The 15,655-nt window shown below is 37.5% G+C and overlaps 1 pseudogene; it reads right to left on the bottom strand.

Moving 5' to 3' along the window:
• The window catches only part of LOC131490580 (histone-binding protein RBBP4-like), a 58,160-nt pseudogene extending 47,638 nt beyond the window's left edge, over positions 1 to 10,522 (bottom strand).
• Between the last annotated feature and the right edge of the window lie 5,133 nt (positions 10,523 to 15,655).

Genomic DNA, 15,655 nt, shown 5'->3' with positions numbered 1-15,655 from the left:
AATAAAAGTCAGTATCAGAGAAATCAAGTAATTAATACAATTAATATGTATGTGGATCGCTTTAAATGTTTCGACTAAAGAAAGTCAGTGGGTGAAAAGGAAAATCTGCATTTTCTGTTAAGTTTCTGTCATAAACTTAAAAACTCTGCAGATACCATGAGCCACAGACTTCATATATATTAATCAGCCATTTGATATTCACACCTTTTCAAAATAAGGCTTATCCTGATTGTACACAAGAGAAAACTCAGACGTGACAGAAAAAAAATTTTAGAGAGTCCTCCTAGAAATGTAAGAACTTATACATTTAAGAATTACACTAACGTTTATTGCACATCTGGTTGTGTCAAGATCAGGAAACAATATCCTACAGTTTAAAAGGCAAAGAGTCAGTAATAGAATTCAGGATTTTCTCAGACCAAGCCTATGCTCTTTCCACTATTCCATGCTGCATCTAAAGTTATCCAAAATAGATTTGCAATTGATTTTGAATACTGTGTGAAATTGTACTTAAAGGTTACTTACACATGCTGCCAGTTGAAAAGCCAAATGAGGAAAATATAAAATATATATGGAAACAATTTGCCCAGAGCACAAGTATATCATGTATGTACATGAGCAAATCACCACATTTTGGATACATACACAAACATACAAACACTAACATATACCTACACACTCCACTGCTGATGGCTACTATTACATGTTAATGAGTCATAAACTCCTAACCTAAACGCAACATATTGTACCTTTAATTCCTCCAAAGAGTCTTACATTTTTTTTCCACTTCATCAACCTCAGATTATTTCACTTCATTGCAACGATTTAAGTCATTAAGCATTTGTTATTTAAATTCCCCTGCCCAATATTACATACTTTATACATTCAACAACATCCTCCAGTCACAAAGCCCCAAGTACCATCTTCATTTCAAGGCCAATCCCTCCACAGGAGTTCTTAATCCTGACACTTTCTGTCGCCCAGAGATTAAATTCTATTATTGCACCTTTTTTTTTTTTTACCTTTAATGTCTCACTCTGACTACCTTTCCTCTGTTAATCATGCTTAAAACTCTCTCACCCAAAAAACTAAATTCTCCTTTGCCTTCTATGCCATGCAGTCTGCAAGGTATTGTTTTATCTTTTTCTCTTTTCATTGAAACATCGCAAAGACAAAACTACTCTCTGTCATCTCACTTGACATTTACTTCTCAACTTATGATAGTTTCTTTTCTATTCTTAGAACAGAAATGAAGTTTTTAACCAAATCGAACTGCCAAATGTAATATTTTTCAATCTTTATATTAATAAAATTTGCTGTTATATTTGGCATCACTAATTACTCTGCTTTTGAGAAAATGTCTATTTTCCTCTCATGGCTGTCTCTAAATTACTCTTAGGAATTATCACACATTAGTTTTTTGTGGATTTCTGTCTTTGAGTCTCTGCTTTTATCATTCATCATACTTCAGTAGTTTGGGTGATCGCCTCTACTCTCATAATTTCAACTTGCTTTTGAATGCTGATGACTCATAAATCCATATCGCTGATCTGTCTTGTCTCCACCAAGCTTCAGTTATGCTTTCTTACTGCCTGATGGTCAATTACCTCTGAATGCTCTACAAGTACTTCACATTGTCCACATTCAAAATGCAATTGATTTTCTTCCCCTACTTGCTCCTACTTCATACATCAGTCAAGAGCGCCACCATTAATCAGTCCCCATCTCAGAATCACCCTTGACCACTCTCTTCTTCCCTCTCACAATTGACTCATCAGTGTTCTTTATCAGTTAAAATCCAATCAGGAAACAGAAACCACACAGTGATTTGATATGGGAAAAAAAATATTGTAAAGAATTATCAACTGTATAAAGAGAATCAAAGATGAGGCTAATTCTTTTAAAAAAATAAGTAAATACCCCAGGCCTGATGGAGAATATCCAAGAAAACAAACTTGGAAACATAATTTTTTCCTCAAGACTGTCTTTCAGATCTTGTTGGAAGAGATAAGACGGCAGCTCACCAGTGGGTTCAATTTTTGGACCAGAAACTGCTGGCAGTTTCCAAGAAAACAAAACACCTGTCCAGGTGGAAACAATTGTGGCTGAGAAGATATTCAAGCAGCAAACCTGTGGGATGAAGGTGACCGCCCTTATAGGAAAATCCACCAACAGGGTCAGGGCTTTAGTTGCTGCTTAATGGCTGGGTGGTGTGAGGTCTGAGGTATATGGAGTGTATAAGAGGTGTTTCTTGACACACCTATATGGTTCAGGTTGACCAAGACACACAGATGGACACATAGTGGGAGTCAAGGCCTCAGGAGCGTACTCACTGAATGGGTAACACAAGGCCTGCGGGGTAAGGCAGTACCAGGGCCAGAGACGAGCTGTAAACTTACCAAGGGACTGCATGTGCTTGCAGTGTGCAGTTGTATGGCAGGAAAAACAAAAAGCCAAGAGAAGGAAATGGAAACAAGGAAGAGAAATACCCTCCTTTTCCAGTTTCCTTCCTATGCCCTCTATTGATAACGCTTAATATTGGGTTAGCTAAAAGGAAAATTGTTTCTAGGATCCAACTCTATTATCACAGAGCAGTTAATTAAGTATGAGTTCGGTGCAGTGAGGCAATACATACATAGTGCAAATAACTGTCAAACATATACTGTTTTAAATATATCCTGACTTTGTATATTAATACCCTTTCTTCTAGGCTGTTATTCTTTCAACTTTAAATTCAACCACCCAAACTTAAAATCTATTCTCTATTGATACAATTCAATGGCCTACCCAAATGGGAATTCTAAATGACTCTTCTTAAAAATGTACAAAGCAATACTCATTACCCGTAAACTCCAAACTTACTCAACTAGCAAATAAGCTCCTTTCTCTATTTTTATAGCCAGATCTCTTAGCATTCATTGGCTGTATCTGTCATATAGTGCATAACAAAAAATGAAGGCAAATTTCTGTGGCATTACAATAAGGATTGTTTTTCCCTCAAGGGTTTGTGGGTTCACTGGTGTTGTTTGATATATGGTGGGCATAGTTAGGTGGCTTTTAGCAGGTATTTGAGGCCAAGTTGATGCCAAAAATTTCTTTTTCCAACAAGAAGCCAGTGAGAACACATTAAGCTCATGATAAGGGCAGCGATGCAAGAGTGAATATTAAATTGGACAAAACGATTTTTAAGCTATGTCCATCTCCTGATATCCTTTGTTAAGTAGATTATAAGATAAATCCAAAATCATGGGGAACCGGGGTGGCTCAGTCAGTTAAGCATCCAACTTCGCTCAGGTCATGATCTCATGGTTCGTGGGTCCGACCCCCTCGTCAGGCTCTGTGCTGACAGCTTGCTCAGAGCCTGGAGCCTGCTTTGGATTCTGTGTCTCCTTCTCTCTCTGCCCTCTCACCCCCACCCCCCCCACACACACTCTGTCTCTCTCTGCCTCTCAAAAGTAAGTAAATGTAAAAAAAAATCAAAATCAAAGAGCTGGAGAAATCTAAGCTTCTCATGAACGTAGTAGGGGGAGGGAGAACATATTTCTGAAAAACCTTATCTGTATACTACCTCTTACATTACTCACCCTCACATATCTGCTAAAATGACATTCTGATGAGTGATATCTCGGATGCCTTACCATACCATACTAATGTAATTCCAAAAAAGGAAAAACACCTGGGATTTTAATTAATGTCTACATATTTGGCATTGCTAAATGTATGATTTGTTATGGTTTTTGAAGTGGTGAAAATCAACTTAGAGAGCTTCCAATGATTTCTTGTTGCCTAATTATCTCAATTCAAGAACTTCTGTTATAAAAAGTATCAATCAAATTTATTCTTTCATGGCATCATGTCATCCTTTGGAGAAATTATTTGTCTTTTAAGTCTCCAGTGCTTTCTGCATGCTTGTCACATTCATGACACCAACTGTAATAGCTGTTCACCATTTCTCTTTTTGCTCCTGAAGCTTCTGAGTACTGCTCAGAATTAGGGGTTCTCTTTTGCACATCTTTGTTATTCTCTCTTCTCTGTCTTCGGCTAGTATTGGGTTCATGTACTTTATAATCCAACTCATAGTTTCATGAATGCTTATACATTCATGTTTTAAGAGTACCAGGGACTTAATTACCATAAAATATTCATACTCACTGGGCTACTTTCTGGCTAATTACTGCTTACTAATAGCTACCGAAAAGAATTGTCCTTATGTAAGAAACCTAAAAGAACAGACTCTTAAAAAATTAAACAGGACTTGAAATGTTGGATTAAATATTAATTAGCCATTTTGCACAAATATAATTTAGCCAGAAAAAATGAGGAAGAGCAAATGGAAGTAAGGATAAAAATCTTGAAGGAAACATAATAAAAAGCACAGTGTCCTGACAAAAGCATTTAGAAAGATGCTTTCTGACCTAGGAGTGAAAAGATAAAAGATGAACACTTGTACTAGACTCATCAAGACACTCAAAGAATTCTCTTTGAGGACAGAAATCTGTATCATTTTGTCTTTCAGCCAGTTACAATCTGCCCTAAAGAGTTCTCACTCTACATTCTCATCCATCCTTTCTGTGAAAGAAGGATCATTCATTCTATTTTGCAACAGTGTTAAACGGTGTCTCCTGAAAAATGGTAGGGAGACTAATTCAAATTGGAGTTCCTAGGGCCAGAACAGACACTGGATAAATGGGAACAAGGAGGAAGATTTATAATCATTGTCAATCAATTGTATTTCTTAGCATCTACTGTGTCAAGAGCAATGAGAAAGGACACAAGGTTAACATCCCCTCTCAATATCTTTAGATTGTTTTTAACATGTAACTGGGTCTTAATAACTTCATGAAACTTGACCTTTTCCTGGTATACTCAAGAGACATAAGTGCTGGGAAAATTTTATAATGAGTTGGCCCCACTTCTTCCCTTTAGCTGATGGTCTGAGACTCCATATCTACTAACTAGTTCAGGGTCTTAGAAGGCAACAGCTCCAGTATAGTCATCCCAATTCACTGTAATCTTAGGTAGATTCTGCCTAAAAACAATGTTTACCAGGGGCTGCCATAACCACAAATATAAACAAATAGAATAATCTGGAAAAGCACATAAAGCTAACTCATATGGCAACCAACCTCTTTACACCATTTCCCATGAAATTATAAATTACAGGAGGATTTAACATGTAAATTTAATATTCATCTTATCTATGATACAATATAGGAGATCTATACCTCTTTTTATGTGTAAATATTATGTAGAAATACATGGTCATCAGTTATTTATAAAAGCTTTCTTAGTGGTAGCTATTTTCAGTTGCTAAATTATTACATTAGCCCATGTTTGGCAGTTTTACGACATACCCAAATAATAAGTTTCATTTAACCAAAATCATACACCTTTTAGCACAATCTGGATGTTATAATGGGAGATGTCATGACGAATGCTGGTAGTACCATCGAGATTTTTAAAATAATAATGGTATCAGTGAAATATTGAGTCTACTGGCTAAAATAAATGCATCCTTTCTGGGACAGCAGGAAGGTATATATTTTAAGCCAAAGGATCCTGGCAAACTTTAATCTTTGTTCTGGTTACCAGGATATGCTATTTTTAAATAAAAAATATTTTCCATCTAGGTTATAGATTTTTATTAAATATTCATTAAGAAAGTGAACAAAATACATAGAATAATGTATAATGTCAGTCCCTTTGTGTATGAAAACCATGATTTGGGGTAGAAAAGGCTCTAGGAAAATTCCTTAGGACTTCTTAATACCCTTAAGAAATAAGCAAGAGTACTTCCTTTTCCTGTGATAAATCCACGTTGCTGTTAATTAACTTAGATGAAACAAAAAATATTCCTAACAAACACTGTCTCTAACTTCAAATGCCAGAAATCATCAATCTTTTGACTTTTATCTTCTTTACATAAGATATTTGAAATTGCTAAGTTTATTTGTTGAAAGTACAAAGACTTTGGGATAGGAAGAGAAAGTATACACTAAGCACAGAACTTTTCATGGCAACTTGAAAAGATTAAATGAAAATGGAAACATCTTGCATAACTGAAATTTTAAACCCACTGAGCAACACTTCCTCATTTTCCTCTCCCCTCTAGTCCTGGCTACCAAATAAACAAAACAAAACAAAACAAAACAAAACAAAACAAAAAAAACAAACAAAAATAAACAAAAAAACACAGCACGTACAAAACTGGTTGGTCAAACTGCCAGTACTAATTACACTTCTTTTTCTCAAACACTAAGATACCAAATAAGCTCTATCTAAAAACAATCTTTACCCTCAAGAAGCTTAAAATCTGGTCAGTGAAGCCTCAACTAATAAACACAATAACAGCTATAATAATAAACAACTATATAGCCACTGAAAAGTATATGTACCAGGTCCTGCTTTTGGTTAGAGCAGAGAACATTTTAATCTGATAGAGGAGATCTACCAAAACCCTAAATTAACATTACACTTAATGGTGAGGTATTAAAGACTTTTCTGTAGAGGTTTCTCCCTAAGTCACTTCCACAAGAATTCCTGTCTCCAACTCAGCATCTAGGAACTGAATCTCACACATCTAAAAGATGAATTTAGAATTTTTCTTAAGATATCAAAATATGAACAATATAATCACAATGATACAGGATATTATACTAAAAAGAAATATTAAAAATAATGAAAGGGGCACCTGGGTGGCTCAGTTGGTTGAGCATCTGACTTCTGATTTCAGCTTAGGCCATGATCTCACGGTTCATGGGTTCAAGCCCCGCATAGGGCTCTACATTGGCAGTGTGGAGCCTGCTTAGGATTCTCTGCCTCCCTCTCTCTGTGTCCCTACTCTCTCTCTCTCTGTCTCAAAATAAATGAACTTTAAAAATTAAATTAAATTAAATTAATGAAATAAAAAGGCATAAATATTTGAAGATAAATTGAAACTCATCTTTAGAAAAGATTTAAAAGATTTAGAATAGCCTTCATTAATTTTATTAATTTAAAAGGAAGTTAAAAACATGATTAGGAATGAGAGAAGAAATATTTTATATTATTCCTATACCTGATTATGCATAAGTATGAGAAATTAAAAAAAAGAAAATACCACATGCAAGTCTATAACAAAAGAAAATAAGACCTAGAATAAATAATTTTGAAGTAAAATTTTAATTTTCTATTAACCTAAGAATAATTAGAGTATTTCTCCATCAAAGTGATTGCAAAAGTGATTCAGCCTTTCAAAAGGTTAGAAAAAGATGGTTTTACAACTGAGTTCTGTTAAAGAACTGATGAGGCCATTATTTTAAACAACCTAGAAAATGTATATTCTATAAATAATATTCTAATGTTAAAATATTCAAATAATATCCTAGAAAAAATGTTCTAGAAAGCTCTCCAATTTATTTTATAAGGCTGGCATACATTTATTTCCAAATTCTGCTAAAAATATTATAAAAATAATCTATAGACTAATCTAACTTATTGTATTAAAAAACCTAAAATGCCAAATGATGGCTTGAGCTCTTTGAGTCTCACGAAACTCCCAAAAAGCCTAATTACGAGTTCCCCTACTGTCCCCACACGTGCCCCAGCCCACTGGGAAATTCTCCGTGCCTGGCCAGTTTGCCCATCAGCCATACCAACTGCCTCCTACCAATGCTCAATCTAATGGATTTTATTTCCTTGCCAGTCCTTGAAACTTTTCAAACAATCCAATCACACAGTGCCAGTGGAACCAGGGGTCCCCACACTCTCTGGTACTACAAAGCCTGCCTCAGTTGGTCCGTGTTCAGTCACTTTTCTCCTGACTGCAACCTCTGTGTGGCCCTGCCTGGTGTACAGTGTCCTCTTCCTCCAGGGAGTATATACAGCCAATGAACTGCTACAAAGCTCAGCCATCTAGTGTCAGGTGCTGTGCTTTAACCCATCTCATACTAATTAGGGCAGAGGGTTCCTTGTTCACCAACAGGTTGAATAGGAGTTGTTCCTAACATTTAAAACACAGATACGAAAATACCTATGTAAATATTAGCAAATGCAATCCTATAACACATCACCACCAACAACTACAATATACCACAGCCAAGGTAGATTTGTTCCAGAAATACAAGGGAGGTTTCATGTGAAGAAAGCCATTCATGTATTATCTAAATATGGAAAGAGTAAGAAACCTCATATCGTTGTGTAGTGTTGATATTTTACATATAAAATAATAAAATGCAACATGTTATAACACTTAAAAGTAGCCAAGTAAATATAACAACAGTTAATTTCCAAGGCAAAGCACATATTTTAAATGGAAGGACACCAGTATCATTAAAATTAAAATCTGTAACCTTGCAAAAGTGGTGCGCTACCATTATAATAATTCGCAGTATGTCAGAAGCTCCAACGAATGCATTTTGCTAATGGTATGTTGCATATTTGTAGACCTTAAGAGCCTCCAGTACAGCATAAAGACCAGTAATAAACTTGTTAACTTGATAAAAAATACTTATACCGTATATTAAAGCACATTTGTTTTTCTATGTAGGTAACATAAATTCCCAGACCCAAGGAGAACATCTAGACCTCTAGCAGCAGCAGAGGTCCTATTGACCCAGGTTCTCTGGCTCTACCCCAATATACCACATCTGCCATTAAAATGATACTCAGTGGTTCTTATTTGAGAAGCACTGAACAAGTACATGACTTAATATAATACGGGGTGCAGAAATCTTATAGCTAAGAAAATATTATAAACTATAAAAGGAAAGAAAAAATATAGTAAAATGCAATCTACTTAAGATAAATGCAGGGACACTTGGGTGGCTCAGTCGGTTAAGCGTCCAACTTTGGCTCAGGTCACGATCTCAGAGTTATGGGTTTGAGCCCCGCATTGATCTCTGTGCTGACAGCTCAGAGCCTGGAGCCTGCTTCAAATTCTGTGCCTCCCTCTCTCTCTCTGCCCCTTTCCTGCTTGTGCTCTGTTTCTCTTTCACTCTCTCAAAAATAAATAAACACTAAAAAAAAAAATTTAAAGATAAATGTAGATGACTATCAGATATATGAAAGGGGGGTCAAAGTCACCAGCGTGAGATCTGTTTGTGTGTATTTGTGACAAGCAAACAATTTTTACTTTCAGCTCTATCTACTGACAGTAGATATGCTCACAAAGTTTTCAAAAAGGGAAAAGTATATATATATATATATATATATATATATATATATATATATATACACACACACACACACACACACACACACACACACACACATACACATGTATATATAGTGTTAAAGTTCTATGTTTAGGTAAGTTTTCACAATAAGAAAAAAGTTCTGAAAAGACACATACCAGGGTAGCAATAAGAAAGGTCGTAGGGAAGTGGAAGATGATAAGCGTTGACAATAGACATATTGTAATAATTATTGTACTTATTATAATAAACATTCATTCATTTCGTGTACAATTAAGAAGCAAGTTGCTTTTAAAAATTAAAATTTAACATAAAGAACGAAGTTAACAAAACCCAACACAGAAGATTTGATCAATGTAATTAAAAGTGTTCTTTATTTCTCTTTTTGAGAAGAAAAATACTGTAGAAAAATATTTGGAAAGTATTATTAATTTAAAAAGGGAGACAAGGCTTTCTGGGGAAGACAGTGCAGTAAGAAGATCCTAAACTCACCTCATCACAGAGATATGACTAAATAACACCCACATCACTGTAAATAACCCAGAAAAAACAAAACAAAACAAAACAAAACAAAAACAAAGACAGCAGACCAGACTCTCCACAGCTAATGTAGAGAAGAGGCCACATGGCAGGAAGGGCAGACATAGCGGGGGTTAAAGAGACCTGGAACAGCCCCCAGGAGGGAAGGATGTCCCAGGCCCAAAGAGGAGAGAGAAATAGACTCACACCAGGGAGCCTGCATGAGGAAGATATATACCCATAACATTTGGCTTTGAAAACTAGAGGGGCCAAATTAAGCAGGTAGTTACAGTCAGCAGGACTTATCAACTGGAGTGTTAAAAGTCAGTGGGCTCAGGAGAAGTCCCTGCCCTTAAACACAGAACACAACAAACACCCCACAGAGATACAGCATAGAGGCAGCCATTTGAAAAATGCCCAGGGTGAACAGGAGGAGGATTTGTTGACTAATCTCAGAGCATGTGCTGGAGGGGCAGTGATCTTTAGGAAACTTCTCTAGGAACCATGATGCTGGCAAGCGCCATTTCTCTCCTGCCCACACCCTGCCCCCAGACACAGGGACACCTGCAGGAACTGGCACAGGGAGAACACTCTCAACCTAACTTGCTAACAGCACCCTCTACCCCCACGTTCTGGCCAGCCAGGCCATGGGTCCAGGTCTCCTTCCAAGGCGGACCCCCACAGACTTTGCTGACACTGCACACCTGCCCCCCAAGTTCTTCTGCAGATCTGCTCACTCCAACCACCTCCACCCTGCCCCAGATCTGAGCAGCTGCAGGGCCCCCTCCCACAGACCCAGGAAGACCTTGCTGGGACCCTGCTCTCTCCATCGCTGCACTCCCCTGTGGACTCCCCTCTCCAGTCCTGTGGCAGGAGCTCTTTAATTGTTTATAGAATGTTAGCTTATAACAATGAAAACTACTTGAAATTAGCCTAGGAATTCACTAACAGAACCTGGGTTGATTCTTTATGCCCAATTCTTAAAGGTAATGCAGCACTTAAAAAATACTTTTTAAAAATGTGAAATAACATTTGTGGGGAAAAATTGCCCACAAGTTGCATGATATATATAGTAACATTCTTGCTTTTTAATCTTTTCCTGTGGTCTCAGACAATCTTAAAACATAATATTGATGATGTTTTTCTGAGATTGGTATGGTTATATGTAGTACCTTTTACAATTCTGGCTTAGAAAATTTTTGTAAGTTTTCTACAATTATACAAATTACTTTGGATTTTATTGAGCTCCATTGCTAGCTTCTTTTCCTTTAATATATTAATTACTTCATTTTTTTAATAATTTGCTTTATTTATATCAATCTTAACCCTAACAAATAACCTATGAAGAATTATGCTTATATTAAAAATGGGAAAACTGAGCTGTACATAAGCAACCTCAGGAGGAGAGCATAGCTGGGAACCATAAACAAGGGTCATTGCCAAGTCTAAATGATCCCAATGACTGTGCCCTAGGTGCTGCATCATGTCCTCCTCACCCACTAGCACAGTGCTAGGCATGTAATAAGCAACAAGTGTAATACTTGTTCATTGTTTAAGAAATAAAACATTGAGCTGAACACTTCATGGGGGAAAATGATATTTAATTCAGTAGTTATTTCTTTCTGTTGAGTTTATTTATTTATTTTGAGAGAAAGAGAGAGGCAGAGAGAGGGAGAGACAGAATCCCAAGCAGGCTCTGTGCTGACAGAGCAGGGCTTGAATTCATGAACCATGAGATCATAACCTGAGCCACAACCAAGAGTTGAATTCTTAACTGACTGAGCCCCCCAGCCACCCCAGTAGTTATTTCTGTATGGAAACATACAGGATAAAAATTGACAGTCTTTTTTGTTTTGTTTTTCTAGCACCTTTGGGTGAAGACTGGCCTGAAATGTATAGTTTGCAAGGACATTTTGGGGACACTGGTGCATCTCTGATGCTCAGTAACAGCTCAACCAATTTCTGTGTTCAAGCAGAACCCACTCTTTCTCACTATTCAGTGGATCATCACTCTTGCCATTATTTCTTAACAGAATTTGCATTTTTGAGGTGCAGGCCCAGGCAGGCCACTGTTGAGTACCATTGTTTAAAATGCCGTCATATCTAATCCTTCCAAAATCCCTAAGAGATGGTTTCACATTATGGGTAGGCTTAGAAAAGTGATGGTGTTAGAACCAAAACTCAGTCATTGTTGCCCAAGAAACCATCTGTTTCCAGGACATTGAAGACTGTTGGCCTCACAGCTATCCATCTCAGTCAGAAAGACTATGAAGAATCTCTTTTGCAACCCAAACAGAATAAATTATATGTCATGCTTTTGTGATTGATCAAGTGAAGATTGATTTAAATTTTTTAGTTAAAAACAGCTTTGTTGTTATTATGTATTTGCTCAACTAATAGAATCTGTTTCTATTATGTGAGAGTCAGTGAAATCTTACACTAAAAACTGGTTCTTAATCCAGATTGTCGAAAACTCCTGTTCTTCATTTTGCTCCTCATTCCTGACGAAGAAAAATGGCTGTGTCGAGTCTACTTAGGGAACTGCCTGGACATGTTCATTTATGTAACAACTATATATTGAGGGGATCATGTGCCAGGTACTTGGTTGAGACCCTGGGAACTCAGCAGTGAACAAAACGCAAAAACAAAAAGTGAACACAGCAGCAAACGAATATCTATGTCTATACCTACATCTACAGCCACATCTCTACCTACATCTATATCCAGAGGAATCATATTTGAGTGACAGGAGAGAGAAGCAAAAGAATGAACGAAGTGACACATTAAATACTATAGCCGATAAGATGGTGAGGGAATGTGAAGTGTCTACGTATGTGTTGCAGTTTAGACAGGATTACTGAGGAATTCCTTGCTGTGCAAGTATCATATAAGCAAAGACATAAACGAAGGGAAAGAATGAGCAGCTGTAGAGTTATAGGAGAGAAACAGTCCAGACATGAAGGTGAATAAGTGCAAACACTGCAGAAAAGACCTCTGGGAACAGCAAGGAGGGCAGTGTGGCTGAAAGCAAATTGAACACAGGAAGACAAGAAGGTGCCTAAGGCCAGGATGCCCTCAGGATTCACATAGGGCTTGTGAGCTAATTATAGGATCATGCTTTTTCTAGGAGAGGGGACCCCCTGGAGAGGAGGACCCACTCCCCAAAGTTCCTGATGGGAAGGTTGCCATAACATGACCTATTTTATCATTTGATTAACTATAAAAGGTGACTGGATGCCTCCCTAATATTACCTCCAGCAGCATGGCATAGTGTTGTGTTAATGCTATCTTTTTAGGCTCTTCAGGAAACTCATTAGAATAGGATGAAAAATCAAGCTGTATCTGACTAAGCTCATCCTGGAGCCCAGTGGTGAGCAAGTGAGAAAGGAATGTGAGCAGCAGTGGAGCTGATGCTAGAAGGAATTCTATATTAGCCTATAGCCTAGAATTCTATACAGAATCCTGTGTGCTCAAAAAATCAGCAAGCTCTCACATGTATTAACACAGCACACACATGGTAGCTTAGGGTGGAGGGGGTGGATACAGAAGTGAAGCAAAACAGAAGAAAGGACTGCCAGTATGCAAAGGAATTCTGCCCCAGTCTGAGGAGCCGACAGATATTCCACGTGAGAGAGAGCATCAGAAAAAGCAAGAGGACTTCCCTGAGCCTTTTCCAGCCTTTATAATTTTAGTTTGTGGATGGGAAATGTGATGCTTATCAAGAGGAAAGACGACATCTGAAAACATGTAACTGGTTAAGTTGTAGCTTTGAGAGTGCCTGGAACATGGTTTACACTTACAACTTCAGGCAACTCATCTAGGTGTGGATGTGCTCTTCATATAGCTCTCAATGACCCAGACTCAAAACGGTCTTAGTAAAGTCACCAGCAAACTTTTTCTGTTTGTCAACAGGACCAAAGCTGGTTCTCTCGCTGATGGCACGCGTGTAATTACAGTCACGGTAAAAGCTGGCATCAGTGCATAAACAGGAAGCATTCATGCTTCTGTCATAGTTTGCCATTTAGCAAATGCATCTAGATGCATCTCTGGTCCTCCCACTTTACACTTTTCCAGCTGTATTGCTACAATGGAAATGGGAACTGTTGCTACATTCCAGGGAAATGAACAGAGGAGAACACAGAATGAAGTGATTGTAGAGAGAATTAAATTTGAGGAGCACCTGAGTGGCTCAGTCAGTTAAGTGTCTGGCTCCAGCTCAGGTCATCATCTCATGGTTTGTGAGTCTGAGCCCTGCACTGGGCTCTGTGCTTACAGCTCAGAGCCTGACGCCTGCTTCAGATTCTGTGTCTCCCTCTCTCTCTGTCCTTCTCCTGCTTGCACTCTGTCTCTCTCTCTTTCTCTCAAAAATTAATAAACACTAAACACATTTAAAGAGTAAATAAATTTGAATCCCACTTATAACCTTCATGACCTTGAATGAAGAATTTATCTGTGCTTCATGCTCTTTATCTTTAACTGTAATAATTTCTATTTGTCTTTGTTGTTAGGATGGTTAAATAGCATGGAGATAATATGTGCTTGCATGCCAATATTTGCAATGATGAAAATAATATTAGTTACAATGAATATTGTTTTTAACCATACACTCCTTCATCCATGTACCTCTTAATATACCAAACTAAAATTCCATCGGAAATTCTAACCATACAGCAAATTGTTGTTTTCCTGTTTTTCATAACCAATGCCAGTTCCCATTGCCATTTGAAATCACTGTCATTGGAGTTTTACAAGCTTAGATACAAGGGCCTTTTTTTTTTTTTAAAGACAAAGGTAACATTAAAATATATCACTTTGAATTAAAACATGCAAAGACTTAACAGGGTGGCATAACATTAACTTCATTTTTATAAGAGAAAAAAATGTGCTGAACAGAATTGCATTACCCTCTGAAGCCTCTTGGCTCCTTGCATATTGCCTGCTGAATGGTCTGTGAGAGATATTAATCTCTCTGACAAATGCATATCTCAGAGAGCTCTGTTAGAATAAACTAGATTTCTTTTTTTTTTTTCTTTCTTTTTTTTTTTTTTTTTTTTTTAGTAAATGAGGGAACAGTTGTTGAACTCTCACAAGGAAGTGGCTCCTTAACTGGATTCTCTTGTTTTTAATTTACTTACCAGTCAAGAGGATACTCTGGAAGCAGGCATTGAAAGTGATTATTTGGTTATTTCATATGCTATAAAGGAAGTCTACATCATGAAAGCACATGGTATCAAACCAGAGAGAGAGACATACATTATCATCTTCTCCAACAATAAAAGCACTGATGGGTGGATTCTAAGGAACCATATCTACAAGCCACTGGATGGGCTCCCCTCCTTCCCCTCCTAATTCACTTACGGAGAAATAAGAAAATTGTTGGAAAGAAGTCCACTTCAGAAACTTGTCTCAGGATGCCTGGTTGTCTCAGTTGATAGAGTCCAACTCCTGATTTCAGCTGAGGTCATGATCTCACAGTTTGTGAGATGGAGCCCCACATTGGGCTCCAGGCTGACAGCATGGAGCCTGTGTGGAATTCATTCTTTCTCTCCCTCTCTCTTTGCGCCTCCTCTTTCTCTCTCTCAAAATAAATAAACCAAAACTAACTAAACAAACAAACAAACAAACAAACAAAAGAAACTTGTCTCAGAGCTGACTGTTAGAAACCATCTGCAATATCTATATGCTTAGCCCCTAAACTTCCAGGCCTTGAGAACTGGATGGCATCTCAGATGGTGCCAGTTCCAATGTCCTCATTTCAGGGTTGGAAGAACTGAGCCGCAAGAGGTGGAACAATGTGTCCAGAATCTAGGGAGAATAAGGCAGAGTAGGGGCCCCATAACTGGTCCCTGATTTCTAGTTTACACTTTAAGTGTATTTGCTGTGATCTCTATCATCTGACTGAGAACATAAGCTTCTTCAAGATTCTATAGTCAGCAAAAGGTAACTGAACTACTAAGGGAAAG

Source organism: Neofelis nebulosa, chromosome 2, assembly GCF_028018385.1.
Source record: "Neofelis nebulosa isolate mNeoNeb1 chromosome 2, mNeoNeb1.pri, whole genome shotgun sequence".
Lineage (NCBI taxonomy): Eukaryota > Metazoa > Chordata > Mammalia > Carnivora > Felidae > Neofelis > Neofelis nebulosa.
Note: the sequence above shows the minus strand (reverse complement) of the source record. Positions and strands in the feature narration are given on the sequence as shown.